General features: G+C 41.1%; 1 protein-coding gene and 1 long non-coding RNA gene across 7 annotated transcripts in view; one reads left to right on the forward strand and one right to left on the reverse strand.

Annotated features, from left to right (window-relative positions):
* The window catches only part of KIRREL3 (kirre like nephrin family adhesion molecule 3), a 614,569-nt gene that overhangs the window by 190,676 nt on the left and 407,801 nt on the right, over positions 1-16,092 (forward strand). The window lies entirely within an intron of this gene.
* The window catches only part of LOC142661700 (uncharacterized), a 212,428-nt gene that overhangs the window by 44,009 nt on the left and 152,327 nt on the right, over positions 1-16,092 (reverse strand). For all 5 annotated transcript variants that reach the window (XR_012850794.1, XR_012850795.1, XR_012850793.1 and 2 more), the window contains exon 4: positions 14,256-14,428. This is a non-coding gene — a long non-coding RNA (uncharacterized LOC142661700). The remainder of the gene's footprint in view (positions 1-14,255; positions 14,429-16,092) is intronic.

Raw genomic sequence — 16,092 nt, forward strand, 5'->3', positions numbered from 1 at the left:
TAGATGATACAAATGAAAATCAACGCTATGATATCATATTGGATTTGTTCTTTAGTGTCAAGTTTCTCGACCTTTTCTTACTGTATAATAACGGGGGCTACATGAATGAAAGCACTCCGCATCCAAGTAAGCAAAACGCTCCGTGAGGGGAGCTCAGATGTAGCAGAGCTGAGCTTCTTATTAAACGGTTTATTTTGTGCACTATATTAGAGGGGTTATCATGGATTATAAAAAAAAAAAATTGTATCCCCCCCCCCCCCCCCCAAAACAGCACCACTCACCATCCGGTTTCTGGTACTGCAGCAAAGCTCCATTCACTTCAATGGGGATGAGTCTAAATACCACACAAGGTCCATGAACACGCATGTTTCTTTGGGGGACGGGGACGGGGACAGACACCTTTTTTCTAATCCTAAACTATTTTCGGTAATGTAATTTAAATTGCGGCAAATGACAAACCCAGCTCTGCTCCATCTGTACAATCAAAAGCATAGTGAACTTATTATAACAACTAAGATTATTCGAGGAGGAAAAGTTGAGATATTATTATATTTAAGTGAATTCTTCCCTGATTTATGGGCGCTTATGTCAGCTTTTCTTCAGTGTCAGCTACTTTGTTGTTCTCTAAGCTTTGCTCCATTAGGACCCAGCTATGATCAGTGACTCCAGCTTAGCTGCATTGTCTATTGGAGTCTGAAGTAGTCCGAAATCCACCTCCTGTCCCATCAGAGGCTGACACAGTAGATCTGACCCTTCCTCAATGCTCATGGTGAAATACATGTCATATACAGTGTAAATATTATATTTATATATAATTTGTATTATCCAGAATCAAACATAGGTAGATTAGTGCCCTAATTGTCTACACATAGAAAGGGTTAATGGGCGAGCAGGTAATAAAAATAGCTTCTGAGCACATTAAATCATCAATAACCAGGACAACAGGTTTGCGGGTATGGCAATGGCTTATAAATTGAATAGATCCACTTAGTTTGTTCAAAGCAAAGACGTCTCTCTCTTTTGTCGTCAAAATGCGTGTTTAGCAAATGACTCGATTAACATTTAAAAGGCCGCTCCTCGTTTCTGCTTGGGGCCATCATAGAGCAGAGAATAAAAGCATATCCCGCTATTTCATCCCCCCACTTCCCACCCACCTTTCACACAGCCGGCTATATACATCATTTCATAGAAATTGATCGCTGTCGGAAAAAGAGAGGCGAATGTGAAAGGTGCATATAAACCCGGTCTTCTTTATTTAATTTGATTTTTATTTTCTAGTGCGGAGGATTATATTCTGCAATATAGGGGAGAAATAATGTATTAGATCCAGGACGTCTAGACTCAGCTGAACAGACAAGACCTTAGCCATCATCAATGCCAATAAAATAAAGCAGCTCATGAAATGTAATATTTTAGGATTGATTTTTTTATTAAACATAATCTGTTAATTACTAAATTAATAATGCAGAATGTCCTTTTCCGATGACCTCAATAGTCCCAGGACCTTCCAGAAGATTATAATATTGGGTCAACTTTATAACATTTATATGAAAACCAATATGTCTCACATTAGTGAATTCTGAGATAATAGAGGGGGATCATCTCATGGAGGAGAGCGGTCACATAGAGCATCTCTCTCTCTCTGGAGGACTTGTCCCGTCCTGTATTACACAGACAACACATTGATATGAATGGACACTGTGTAATACTTCATTTTTCCTGTGGTGGCGCTGCAGGAAAATTGAACACTTACTGCCAGATTTCCCCACAAATCACAGCTGATCGCTGGGGGTCACAGCAGGGGTGAACATTTGTGATCTGCTAACACCTGACTTATTATTGGGAGGGATCCATGTGCAACAGATTCTCAGGGGAACGTTGCAAAAATCTTACTTACATTGGAGTGTTGGGAACACCTTACTAAAACTAAAACTATGTTGATCAGCTTGGTGCAGGTTAAAGGGGTTGTCCAGTATTAAAAAATCATATCTGCTTTTTTCCAAAAACAGTGCCACACCTTTGCACAGGTTGTGTGTGGTATTGCAGCTCATCACCTTTCATTTCAATGGACCTGAGTGGCAATACCTGTTTTTAGAAGAAGGAAGCAGCCATGTTTTTGTAATCCTGGGCAGCCCCTTAAATAGGAATGAAATCCCTGTCTGTTTAGGGTTTCTGTCGATAGTACAGCAGACATAATACAGATGTGCTGTAATCTATATCCTCTAATAAGACTTCTGCCCGATAATTACTTAACAATAATCTGTAATAAGAGTTCTGCGCTCCGTATTCTGTGTCATCACGTGTCCTTCGCTCTTTATATCATTGTCATCTGGAAATAGGTGACGGCTAATCAGCATTTCACATCATAATACTAAGGGAATTAATATTGATGGCCAATCAAATCCAGGAACGGCTCATTAGGGCCTGTCATTCCCATCCACATTGTGCATATCCTTTCTAATAGGGAGTTAATGATGTGGTTATAGGCAGGTTTAGATCGGCTGCCTCTGGGGTATCTAGATACTACATGCCATCAATCCCTAATACAATTCATGGCAGTCAAAGGGAACCTCACAAATGCCGAGGTGTCGTGGTGCTGTGGTGACTGACAACATCTTATCCCATCACCTAGGAAAACATTGATTGACTGGAGAGGTAATAGAGCCGAGCACGAGCCCCGGGGGAAAGTGAACTTACTGGACTCTGTCACTTCATTCTGTCAGGACCGCAGCTTGCTAAATCATTCGAAAATGTGGCGTTTTTATAATCCCATCCTTGGTGACGGGACATAAAGGAGCTGCAGGCTAATCCCCTGATTGTATCAGTCCAGGCACAGGAGCCGTATACGGGATCAGCAAATAAGCCACAACTATTAATGGAGAAGACTGAGAAAAATATTCCTTCATTTTACCAAAAGACAGAAAACGCGCTTCCTGGATGGGTGTTACGACGGCTCATGTAATATGCAATTATCTAAATCATTTCTAATACAGAATCTACTTCCGTCATGTAATATAGAATAATATACAACACGTGGCTATGGAGGATTTACCTCGATGACGAGCTTTATGACGAGTTGGTGACACACTGAACATTGGCTGTCGGGCCATTGGGAACACAACCCCCAACCCACTGATCCCAAGAACGGGCCGTGAGAACCGGAAAATTGTTTTAAAATATCTACATATCCTGTAGCATTACTATTAAACCAGAGGGTCACCGCTGCAGGCCAGTCCTAGATAAAAGACCATTCACATTTAGGGTATGTGCACACGTAGCAGATTTGTTGCAGAAATTTATGCACATGCGGGAGACACAACCTCGGAAGAAATTTCTGCACCAATCTGCTACATGTGAACATTGCCTTAGGCCCTGTTCACACAGAGGTTTTTTTGGCGCTGGTTTTGACGCGGAAGCCGCGATGGAATTAGCTCCAAAAAAACGTCTGAAACCCTCTCCCGTTGACTTCAATGGGAGACGGGGGCGCTTTTTTGCCCGTTTGCGAGAAAAAAAAAAAAGCGTCATTCTCTTTCTTCCCACGGTTCCATCTCTGACCTCCCACTGAAATCAATGAGAGGCAGAGAAAGCGTTTTCCACCGCTGGTGCTCAATGGCCGTGGCTGAAAAATGCCACTAAAAACCGTGGCAAGAAAGTGCAGGTAGGTCAAAATCTGCCTCAAAATTCTTTCTGCCTTTAAGTAACTCCATGTGAACAGACCCTTATAGTTCACCAGACGCTGCCTGCACACGGAGTTACCTCTGGCAGATTGGAAAGACAGAATGGCATTAGTTCTGCCGTCATCCTCTTGATAACCGGGAAGCAGTTTCCATGTTGCATCAGGTCCAGGTATCTGAAGTCCTGAGCTCTGGTGCATGGTGAATATGTGAATTACACGGGATTGTTTGCGTTCTTTGATTAACGTGAATTTACGAGCGCTTTAATAGAACTAGAGACTAGAATGAAATGTATCAGTAATTCAATAATAATCAGCGTGGCATCACTGGAAATGCCTGACTGCTCAAACAATTGATTCCTACAACCTCACCACAGATGGCCGGCGTGCTTGCACAGCTAAAGTGGGACAAGATCTGGAGTAACAAGCAGCAGTAACGGAAGAAGCTCAGAATGGTTGTTACCTTGGTGCCTGTAAACAATGATTTTCTTCGCTGGGTTGCATGTGGTGATGCAGGGAGATTTACAAAACTTGGCATGTGAACATTCATCTTAGAAAACAGCGGCAATAAGTCACGACCATGCGCGTGTGCGAGCTGCCACGAGGATCACACAAGTCTAGAGATGGGAGATTAGTGGTTTTCTGCTTCTTGCCAATGAGTCTTATCTTCTATCAGTTTACACATTTTCCGCATACATTAAAATATCTTTTTGAACTCATTACACGCTCGGGCTGGTGACAAGGAGTCCTGGGAGATTTAAGATCCGCAAATGTCTATATGGCCAAAACAATAGAACATTTTGCAGGAACGATTTGAATGCACGGTCGTTTTAGTGTTGATTTTAGGTGTTTATTTGTCTTTAACTGTAAAAAAAACCATCAGGAATGACTTCACCGGTGACAAATAATCCACTTCACAATTGGCCCCTGAGCGCTGGCAGTGATGGGGACATTGAACTCTATCAGCTCTCTGCAGATGTCGGGTCTATTCATTTTGGCCTTGAATTCACAGATAGGAAGCCACAAAACAGTCTTTTGTTGGGAAAGTGACAGTCTTATTAGTTCCCTTGAACTAATTTAACTGTGGTAAGAGCAGAGATATTACTCCATCTAATTTATTGGTGAGGTGGAGTTAGTCGGGTCCGGGGTGAATGTATTACCGAAGTTCTCTCTCTTGAAAATGGACGGTTATTTTAGTCTTGACACCTTAATGACACATTCACATTCCCTGATCTGACTCTTACACCCCCCACCACATTACATTAGTCACTAGAACATGACCCCCTCATCCAGCAGTATCCCCCACACTCCCTGCACCCTAATACACTTCATGTCTGTCATACACAGATACTGGCTGGTCATGGCTCCTGCAGCTTCATGTGTCCTACCCAAAGTGTAGAAAAGATGGAGGAGCATTGTACTAAACATGCACTTTTTACATTTTGTGTCTCCCGTATTTCCTCATAGATTGTAAGCTCTTGTGATCAGCGTCCTCACTCCTTGTGTCTCCCCTATTTCCTCATAGATTGTAAGCTCTTGTGATCAGCGTCCTCACTCCTCGGGTCTCTCCTCTTTCCGCATAGATTGTAAGCTCATGCGAGCAGCGCCCTCGTTCCTCTTGTTTGACGTGTGACTTCGTTTTGTCACTATGTAATGTCTGATATTGCCTGCGCTTGTTTTCTCTGAATTGTAAAGTGCTGCAGAATATGTTGGCGCCATATAAAGATGCGGAGGAGAAGCAGTGGTGGCAATGAAGGTCTGGGGCTCAGAGATGGGGCATTGGGGTTTAAAAAGGTTTTCAACCAATTGTTTTATGCTCATTTTCTGAGTGACATGCAATTAAGTGCACTGCCCCCATATTCTGGAGATAACGTGATCCAGATCGGCCAGTTGTGTACAATGAATTGAATGGGTTTTATGACTGTGGATATCACGTAAAAAATCACTGGGGGTCTGACTGAAAACAGGGATGCCCAGTCACTCTCCATGATAGTTTAGTGGAGATACAGAAACCAGCACGTGAGCGCTCCGCTGATTCTCCCATTTACCTTTATGGAGAGCGACTGTGCAAGTCCTGCCAATTCTACACCAGGAACAGGGATTGAGCACCCCCAATTCTTAAGAAGGTCTCATCTGTCAGAACCCCATCGATCTGACTTTAATGTCATATTCAGCGGACAAGACATAAAAGTAATTTGTTAGTCAATCCCTAGAACCATTGTTTGGGGCCGGGTCACTATAAGAGTAACATTAAATTCATTCCATTATTCAGGTCTGACTGACTATCAGCCAGAACAAGAGATGAATATTTACTTTTTCAGAAATCCTACCAGCAGTTTCTGGAGTCCGTCCGCTCACATATAAAGCTCGCTGTTAATAGATCTCAAAACCCCATGATCGGCACAATTCTCTTACAAATCCGTAAATAACTCCCGCATGCGAGATAGCACTTGATTATAGCGTCCCCATTATCTATTGCAAAGCTATATGCAAAGGATGAACTAAGTAATTATAACAATTAGAATAATAATATGTCTTAATAAGTTTAACACAATTTAATTAAGTAAAATTGAATCTCAGGAAACTGCAAATCAGAATATTTCAGTATAATTAGCAATTAGTAATTTGAGCTGTATACATTCCTCCTGAACCGTAGAAAGAGGACGCGGATTAAGAGAAATGGAGTAACGACGCGTGTTCATCACAGACATTGATCCAGGGTAAACCTGTAGCGTGGCATTGTATAAATGATTGATGGGGTGGGAGATATGGCAGAAAGATGGTGTCAAGGGCCATTTATAGAGACAATGTGATATCAGATGGCTTCCCGGGTTATACAAACACTGACGGCTCCTCAGCGACATTAAATATTTCATGATATAGTGAGGTGTCATCCAGGGTTGTATCTCTGGATAGAAGAGAACAACTGCTTCATTAGCAAAATACTTAAAATATATGTTTTAATTGACTAATATAAAAAAAAACCTTAGACCAGTCACATGGTCGTTGGTACGTCATATATAATTTAGAATATATTGGGAAGCCATTAAATATGACTGTAAGGAAGGGGGGGGGGGTCATTGAGCTTGGGGAAATATAGTTTTCTATTATATGATTTGCAGCCAGGACTAAAAAAATAGCCTGTGATCTGCTCACTACTCACCTACATGGGAATATAGTGATTTGACTGCATCAAAATATTTCCACCCAAAACACACTCAGGGCAAAATGGAGATAGATAGATAGATAGATAGATAGATAGATAGATAGATAGATAGATAGATAGATAGATAGATAGATAGATAGATAGATAGATAGATAGATATGAGATGGATGGATGGATGGATGGATGGATGGATGGATAGATAGATAGATATGAGATAGATAGATAGATATGAGATAGATAGATATGAGATAGATAGATATGAGATGGATGGATGGATGGATGGATAGATAGATAGATAGATATGAGATAGATAGACAGATAGATAGATAGATAGATAGATAGATAGATAGATAGATAGATAGATATGAGATAGATAGATAGATAGATAGATAGATAGATAGATAGATATGAGATAGATAGATATGAGATAGATAATATTGTTTCGTTTCAACGTTCGAGCTCGTCCACAGCAATTTGACTGTACGGAGATTGCAGCAGCCTTTATACACCTACATGGCGACACTACAGTTGTACCTGTTTTCACAACTCCACTAGGCGGCGTTTATTTAGTGCATCTTTCTCCTATACTGTATCCCCCTATGGTGCGCTGTGTGTTACTTTTCTGCACCCTGTATTTGTCTGAGGGAAAGGATGTGGCGGAGCATGACACAGGGAATGAAAGTGCCCTAAAGAGAGAATACCGGTGTCATGCTCCGCCCTGTCAGGCCCTGCACTAGAATAATACAATGTATCAGATTTACCCGGAGTGTTCATTTAAAAATGGTTTTGGAGCTTCGTTACAGCAGCCGCCGTCAATGTTTAGTCATTATGTTTCCTTTACCTAAAGAGAGATTTTTCTATTCAAACATGGCAATCAATATGGCTGCACTTTGTTATGACTTTCCAAAACTGTCCGCCAATGAAAAAACAATGCTAATTTCTCTGTAAGTAACAAAAACATAATTATAATGAAACGCACAATCATACATTTTAGCAAAAATCACAGGAAACAGCTCAAAGCTGGGTTAGAGGTATAAAAATTGGTAAGACCCCCCCCCCCCTCCAATCATCTTCATAATTTACCAAAACTTCATATGATAGGAAAACCCATTTATAGAAAATATAACTAAATGTCTACACAAAAACGAAAAAAACCTGAAAACTGTGTGTAAAGAATGCCGGCTGCCCCAAATGGAGCAAGTCATGCGATGATCTGATGTGAACAGGGTTAACTTGATGGGACAACCTATTTTTAATTCTGTTTTTTTATTCTGCACATAGTTAATTAGAAATTCATTTAATTATAGAGTAAAAAAAAAAGAAATCAACCCAGTCTTGCATAACACTAATCAGGCGTATGAGAGTTTAAATCAAGAGGTTAGTACCAACAGGGATCCATGTAAAAATAGCCCCTCGGACTCATTTTCTCTACGAGTGAGAGGTTTACAGCTGGGAGGACGTGTAGGTGTTTGCTTATCATTTCAATCCGTTTCTTACACAATCTTTGTCTGGGAATTGTATATATTCTGCACAGGAATTTGACGTTATTATTTACATTTACATTATATATATATGTTGAATTAAAGGCCATATGACCACAATGTACTATACTGACTGATGATACATCACTGCACACAGATTATAGTTCTGTATTACAACGCTCATATGCTACAAAACAAGAACGGCACCGACCACCTGAACAAGTCAAATTACAAAAAAAAACGTGGAGTTGTCATTAGTGACCAGTAAGATTCTGTCATTTCCTACTCGACATCAAAAATGAAAGAAATCCTATTAAAAAGCATTACCAAATCAAAGAATCAGCAGTAAATATAAGACTCATGCACAGATTATACAGATCAATAATATGGCACTCATGGGACCTTATCTACCTCTATTACTGCAATTTCAGGTATACCCAGGCTTTTTTTCTCTTGGATTCATATGAAATCCGAGATGTGATGGGATGCCGTATTATGAAGGCATCCCTGTAATATGGCAAGGTATGAAGACATCGTACAGCAGCATACGTAGGGTCTTTGTGCAGTCGTACAAGCTCCGAGAGGTCTAAGGCCTCATTCACATTTGCAATGGAGGCCTCCAGTGCAGATCTGGCCAACATTACCGGAGACAATAGTGCAGCACGCTGCGCTATTGTCTCCGGTAAAATCGTGGACACCCCGACGGAACCCATTCAAGTCAATGGGTTCCTTCGGCCGCCAGCAGTGTCCGTTGTGCAACGGAACCGTTGCTTCCGTTATTCCCTTTTTCTTTCTGCTCCTCCAACGGAGCAGAACAACGGAACCCACCGACGTAGGTGTGAACATAGCCTAAGTCCTTCCTCTATCAAGTTGTTGCAAGTTTTACTTATTTGCTTCTTAGACCTGGTTTACATTTATCTTCTTAGACTTGGTTTACATCTATCAGCTGTGTCTGGTTAGTTGTGTTAGGCCTGACACAATGGATGACAAAGTTATACGCTGGTCCAGAGTCTGTGGGCGGACAGAAAAACTCTGCATGCTGCAGTATTCTGCCTGGTGCAGGGAGAGGACCAATGTCACTACTGCATCAGATGGTGAATCTACTCCCATAGGAAAGAATGGGGTCAGTTCTGGCCTCAATATTCTTCTTGCAATTCTGTGTCACGCTGGAGGGAAACATCATTAGATGCCGGATAGATATGAATGGATCTTGAACTTAGATTTGTTTCTCAGAAAGTTGGGTTATGACCAATATTTTATCTATTACAGTTGTGAATGGCAAATCTGCAACGTGTGAGCGATAGATGTATCAGTGTATAACTAGTCTTATCGGCCATTCTAAAGTATGGAAAAGTACGTGTGAGCTGTAATGGGGGCCGTAGTGGCAGCTTTTCCAATAAAAGTTAGAGCTAAGAAATGGCCTTATAGAATTTTCATATAATTTTTCTGAGCTGAACGTTCCTTCCTACATCACTGCGATCCTATCCCTACACTAATGTCCCCGGAAATTCTCCCACCGCCTCCAGCACTTTTTATCATTGCGATTCCAGATTAAAATGGACTTTGTCCCTGGAAACGGTTTTCTAATGTTGACAATGTTTTGTTTTAAAAGGATCAGCGAAGGATGAGAGTCATAATGAGACAGCCCCGCTCTACCATCGCTCTCCTATCTTCAGTTGCTGGAGTTATATCGCTCTCTTTTTAAATGACTAGAATCTCTCAATCTCTTTTATCTATCGGAGCCACTGCCATTTGGCGGAAGAAACAATCATAAATAACTCGGCAAGTTACATAGTTACATAGTTACATAGTTACATAGTTAGTACGGCTGAAAAAAGACACATGTCCATCAAGTTCAACCAAGGGAAGGGAAAAGGGAAGGAAAAATTTCTACACATAGGAGCTAATATTTTTTTGTTCTAGGAAATTATCTAACCCTTTTTTAAAGCCATCTACTGTCCCTGCTGTGACCAGCTCCTGCGGTAGGCTATTCCATAAATTCACCGTTCTTACTGTAAAGAAGCCTTGTCGCCTCTGCAGCTTGAACCTTTTTTTCTCCAGACGGAGGGAGTGCCCCCTTGTTTTTTGAGGGGGTTTTACAAGGAACAGGATTTCACCATATTTTTTGTATGTGCCATTAATATATTTATATAAGTTAATCATGTCCCCCCTTAGTCTTCTTTTTTCAAGGCTAAATAGGTTTAATTCTTTCAATCTTTCCTCATAACTTAGATTCTCCATGCCCCTTATTAGCTTCGTTGCTCTTCTTTGTATTTTTTCCAACTCCAGGGCATCCTTTCTATGAACTGGAGCCCAGAACTGAACTGCATATTCTAGATGAGGCCTCACTAATGCTTTGTAAAGTGGTAATATTACATCCCTGTCCCGCGAGTCCATGCCTCTTTTAATACACGACAATATCCTGCTGGCCTTTGAAGCAGCTGATTGACACTGCATGCTGTTATTGAGTTTATGATTTACAAGTACACCCAGATCCTTCTCAACAAGTGAATCCGCCAGTGTAGCGCCCCCTAGGACATATGATGCATGCAGGTTGTTGGTACCAAGATGCATAACTTTACATTTATCTACATTAAACTTCATTTGCCAAGTGGACGCCCAAACACTTAGTTTGTTTAAATCTGCCTGTAATTCATGAACATCTTCCATAGACTGAACTATATTACATAGCTTGGTGTCATCTGCAAAAATAGAAATAGTGCTATTAATCCCTTCCTCTATATCATTAATAAATAAGTTGAATAATAGTGGTCCCAGCACTGAACCCTGGGGTACACCACTTATAACCGGGGACCATTCAGAGAAGGAATCATTGACCACAACCCTCTGGATACGGTCCTTGAGCCAATTCTCAATCCAATTACAAACTATATTTTCTAAACCTATAGTCCTTAATTTACCCATTAGGCGTCTATGGGGGACAGTGTCAAATGCCTTTGCAAAGTCCAAAAACACTAAATCCACAGCGGCCCCTCTGTCTAGACTTAGGCTCACCTCTTCATAAAAACAGATTAGGTTAGTTTGACAACTTCTGTCCTTAGTAAAACCGTGCTGGCTGTCACTTATAATGCTATTTATTGTCACATAATCCTGTATATAGTCCCTCAATAGCCCCTCAAACATTTTCCCCACGATGGATGTTAAGCTTACTGGTCTATAATTACCCGGGGAAGACCTAGAGCCCTTTTTGAAAATAGGCACCACATTTGCCCTGCGCCAGTCCCTTGGCACTATACCAGTCACTAGAGATTCTCTGAATATTATGAAAAGGGGGACAGAAATAACTGAACTAAGCTCTTTAAGAATTCTAGGGTGTAACCCATCTGGTCCCGGAGCCTTGTGCACATTTATTTTATTTAATTTAGCTTGGACCATCTCTACATTCATCCAATTCAGTATATCAACTGATATATTAACAGCACTGGCACCGGCTACATCAGCTGCTCTTTCTTCTGTTGTATATACAGAGCTAAAGAACCCATTTAGTAACTCTGCCTTCTCTTGATCCCCTGTGATCAACTCCCCATTACCATTATCTAGGGGTCCTACATGTTCAGACCTTGGCTTTTTTGCATTTATATGCTTGAAGAATTTTTTAGGATTTGTTTTACTATCCTTGGCCACCTGCCTTTCATTTTGTATTTTTGCTAATTTTATTACATTTTTACAGATTTTATTAAGCTCTTTATATTTTACAAAGGCTACAGCTGTACCCTCAGATTTGTATTTTTTAAATGCCCTTTTTTTGTCATGTATTGCCCCTTTCACAGAAGGTGTAAGCCATGTGGGGTTTAATTTGAGTCGTTTATACTTATTACCTGTAGGAATAAATTTTGCACTATAATAACTCAAAGTAGATTTGAAAATCTCCCATTTATCATTTGTTCCATTATTTGACATTAGTTCTTCCCAGTCTATATCCTGAATTGCAGCCCTCAGCCTGGGGAAATTGGCTTTCTTAAAATGAAATGTTTTTGCCCTCCCAGCCTGCGTTTGTTTTTTACAGTATAGGTAAAATGTAACTATATTATGATCACTGTTACCGAGGTTTTCACGAACATTGACATTCCCAACAAGATCTGCATTATTAGAAATGACCAGATCCAACAGAGCTTCACCTCTAGTCGGGTCTTCCACAAACTGGCCCATAAAATTTTCCTGCAACAGGTTGAGGAAATGTCTCCCCTTTGCAGTTGAAGCCGAACCATGACACCAATTAATATCCCGGAAATTAAAATCTCCCATTATCACTACAGTACCCGCCTGTGCAGCCCGCTCCATCTGTTTATATATCTGACCTTCCATCTCCTCAGTTATATTGGGGGGTCTATAGATTACACCAAAAGTAATTTTTTCAGTGTTTACCTCCCTTTCTAGTTCCACCCACAAGGTTTCAACCTCCTCACAGTCTTCACCCACTATTGTCTCTTTCACACTCGCCTTCATATCACTTCTCACATACAGACATACACCACCACCTTTCCTATTTGTCCTGTCTTTACGAAAAAGTGTAAAACCCTGTAGATTTACAGCCCAGTCATGTGAAGAGTCCAGCCATGTTTCAGCAACACCAACTATATCTATATTTTCTTCCAGTATCAAGGCCTTCAGCTCCCCCATTTTGCTTGCTAGACTTCTGGCATTTGTGAACATACACTTTAACTTGCCTGTCAGTTTTTCACTTTTATTATCAGAAATGTGATTTGACATTAATCGGTCCTTTTTATTTACACTGATGTTTTGTAACGAAAGGATCTCCTTATCTTGTTGTCTAGTCCTCTCCCCACATTCTGTTTCTCCCCCCACCAATATAGTCTGACCCCTCTCTAACCTGGCTACCCCTTTTTTTTCTACATTGACCTCCCTCCTCAGCCCTAGTTTAAAAACTCCGCCACCCCAGCTAGAATTCTCTCCCCCAGCACAGCGGACCCCCTTCCATTTAGGTGCAAATCATCTGCAGAATACAGTTTGTACCCCAATGAAAAGTCAGCCCAGTGCTCTAGGAACCCAAATCCTTCTCCTCTACACCAAGACTTCAGCCATGCATTTAACTCCCTAAGCTCCCGCTGTCTTTCCTGTGATGCGCATGGCACAGGCAGTATTCCTGAGAATACAACCTTGGAGGTCCTTCCCTTCAGCTTGTAGCCTAGTTCTTTAAAATTATTCTTAAGGCTCCTCCACCTACCATTTATTCTGTCGTTGGTACCGACATGGACCACGACAGCTGGATCATCACCAGCCCCTCCCAGCAATTTGTCCACCCGTTCCACCACATGCCGAACCCTGGCACCAGGGAGACAGCAAACCATTCGGTTGAGGCGGTCTTGGCGACAAATTATTCTATCCGTCTTCCTGATTATAGAATCCCCTACAACTATCAATTGTCTTGGCTTGCCTGCATTACCATCCCGCCGACTACTAGCTGGGCTGTTCTCCCGGCTGTTAGGGAGATCAGTATCCAGTAGGGCTGCCTTTTCTGAGACTGACACCCTCGCATCATCACCCAACCTGGCAATTTGGCTTGGAATGCCAGAAACCGGATCGGCCTTCCTTGTCTTTGACCCCTTTCTACTGCCCCTAACTACATTAACCCAGCTACTTACCTGATTCTGCTCACCCATGTCTTCACCCTCCAGTTCTAACCCACTAACTGCATGCTCTGTGAGCAGCAAGCTCCGCTCAAAATTGTCTATCCTCCTCAGTGTTGCATTCTGCTCCTCCAGATCTCTAATGCGAGCTTCCAGGTGAACAACATGCTCACATCTGCCACAGAGATATTCACCCTGGAACTCCGGCTCCAGTCGTGTATACATATGACAAACTGTGCACTGAAGAAAACCTCCAATCTTGCTATCCATTATCCAAGTTACACCAAAACAGCGAACAATTGTCAAAGAAAAAGAAGAGTACTTACTGTGGCTTCAACTCCTCTTTTCAACTCCGGTTTTAGAACTCCACTTAGTTCACAAGCCACTTAAACCACCAAGCTCAGAAAGAGCAAGCTCAAAATGAGGTCTGCTGACTAATTTATACCACCTGTGTCCAGTTAACCCCTTCCCCCTCGTCAGCTGCTCAGCTGGAACGAATCTGCAAGGGAAAAAAAAAAAATTTACAAATGTTTTTTTTAAATTGTGTGAGTTTTTGCTATCTTCTATTTGCTAGCAATCAAAACAGATTCACAAACACAGAAATACAGCAACACAATACAGAAGTACAGCAACACAATCCGGTTTTAGAACTCCACTTAGTTCACAAGCCACTTAAACCACCAAGCTCAGAAAGAGCAAACTCTTAAAATAACTACTGTGATAAATACCAGTGCTCATTTTATAGAATATCAAGAACATCTCAGTGTTGGTCAAAGGTGATAGGAAAGAAAAAATACCCAAATTGCTCATGTGCCCAGTGCCACAAAATCCATGCCACCCTATGGTAGCCCCCTCCTCCTAGTGGTAACTCCGTGATAGCAGGACTGCCGGCATGTTGATCCAGCAGTCAAACTCCCTTCCATCTGTCCCTTACTTCTTACTAAAGGCAAAAGGTCGGGCGAAAAATCATTCCTGTTTAAACAGGGCAGCGAGCGGGCGATGAACGAGCAAACCGTCAACTGTTCGGATCTTTTATGTATTAACGATCATTCATCCTCAAGTCGTTGCTCCGTTTGAACAGAACGAGCGCCACCGTCTCGCAGTATTGTTGATCGGCACTTGTTTAGGGGACAGAATATCTGCTCAAGTGAAAGGACCTTAACATACATGTGGTAGCTTCCAGTAGGTAGGGGAGAGTAGAGTATGACTGCAGGATCACATTAACCAGAGTAGGTTTGTAGTCTGTAACCATGGAGACACATAGGCCTGTATAGGAGCTGCCAACACAAAATGGAAGAGGATGTTTAATGGAAAAAAAAAATTGCAAAGTTGTTTTATTTTTCATTTTATATGAACTGGAGCAATAAAACGAAATTGGTTCCAGAGGTGGACAAAGCCGTTAATGTAAAAGGAAATTATTTACCCATGACAGGTATTTCAATGTATAATAAAAAATGCAAAACGTAAATTTTATTAAAATGTTGATAAATTGAAGAAGTTTTCATTATACAGTGGATATGCCTTATTTCCATAAAACTGAAAACCTCTAAGAAATTCCCTCATTTGTTATTGCACAATTGTTTCGTTGTAACACATATAACTTCAAGGCAATGTAAACCTTTGAAAGGCATTTTTTTTAATAAAAAAGGTCTCAGTGTGATTGGTGCAAGTTTATAATTAGTTTTTATAAAAAATGATTTTTCCTTTTTGAAAAACAGCTGCTCTGTATTCCGTATACAGAGCAGCTGTATCGTGCGCTAATTCCTGCTCCCGCCAGGTCCGTGGGACTTACGGGTTCATAACTTAAATGTGATAGACTACAGGTGGATCCTATCTGTCAGAGACACGCAGGACCCGCTGACACTGAATCCATCAGGTCTGTGGGACTGACGGATTCAGGTCATTGCGAACTATACAGCTGCTCTGTATACAGAATACAAAGAAGCTGTATCTCAAAAAGTAAAAATAATTTTTAATATAAACTATTTATAATGTTGCACCAATCACACGGATTGACCTTTTTTGTTTTTTAAAAAAAATACCTTTCAAACGGTTTACATAGCCTTTAACCTTTGACTGAATTTTGAATAATTGAGGATTTTACATTTCACCGTAGGCAAGGCGGTCCCCTTCCCCAAGAGCTCGCTCATTAGATGAATAGCA

Source organism: Rhinoderma darwinii, chromosome 10, assembly GCF_050947455.1.
Source record: "Rhinoderma darwinii isolate aRhiDar2 chromosome 10, aRhiDar2.hap1, whole genome shotgun sequence".
NCBI classification, from domain to species: Eukaryota; Metazoa; Chordata; class Amphibia; order Anura; family Rhinodermatidae; genus Rhinoderma; species Rhinoderma darwinii.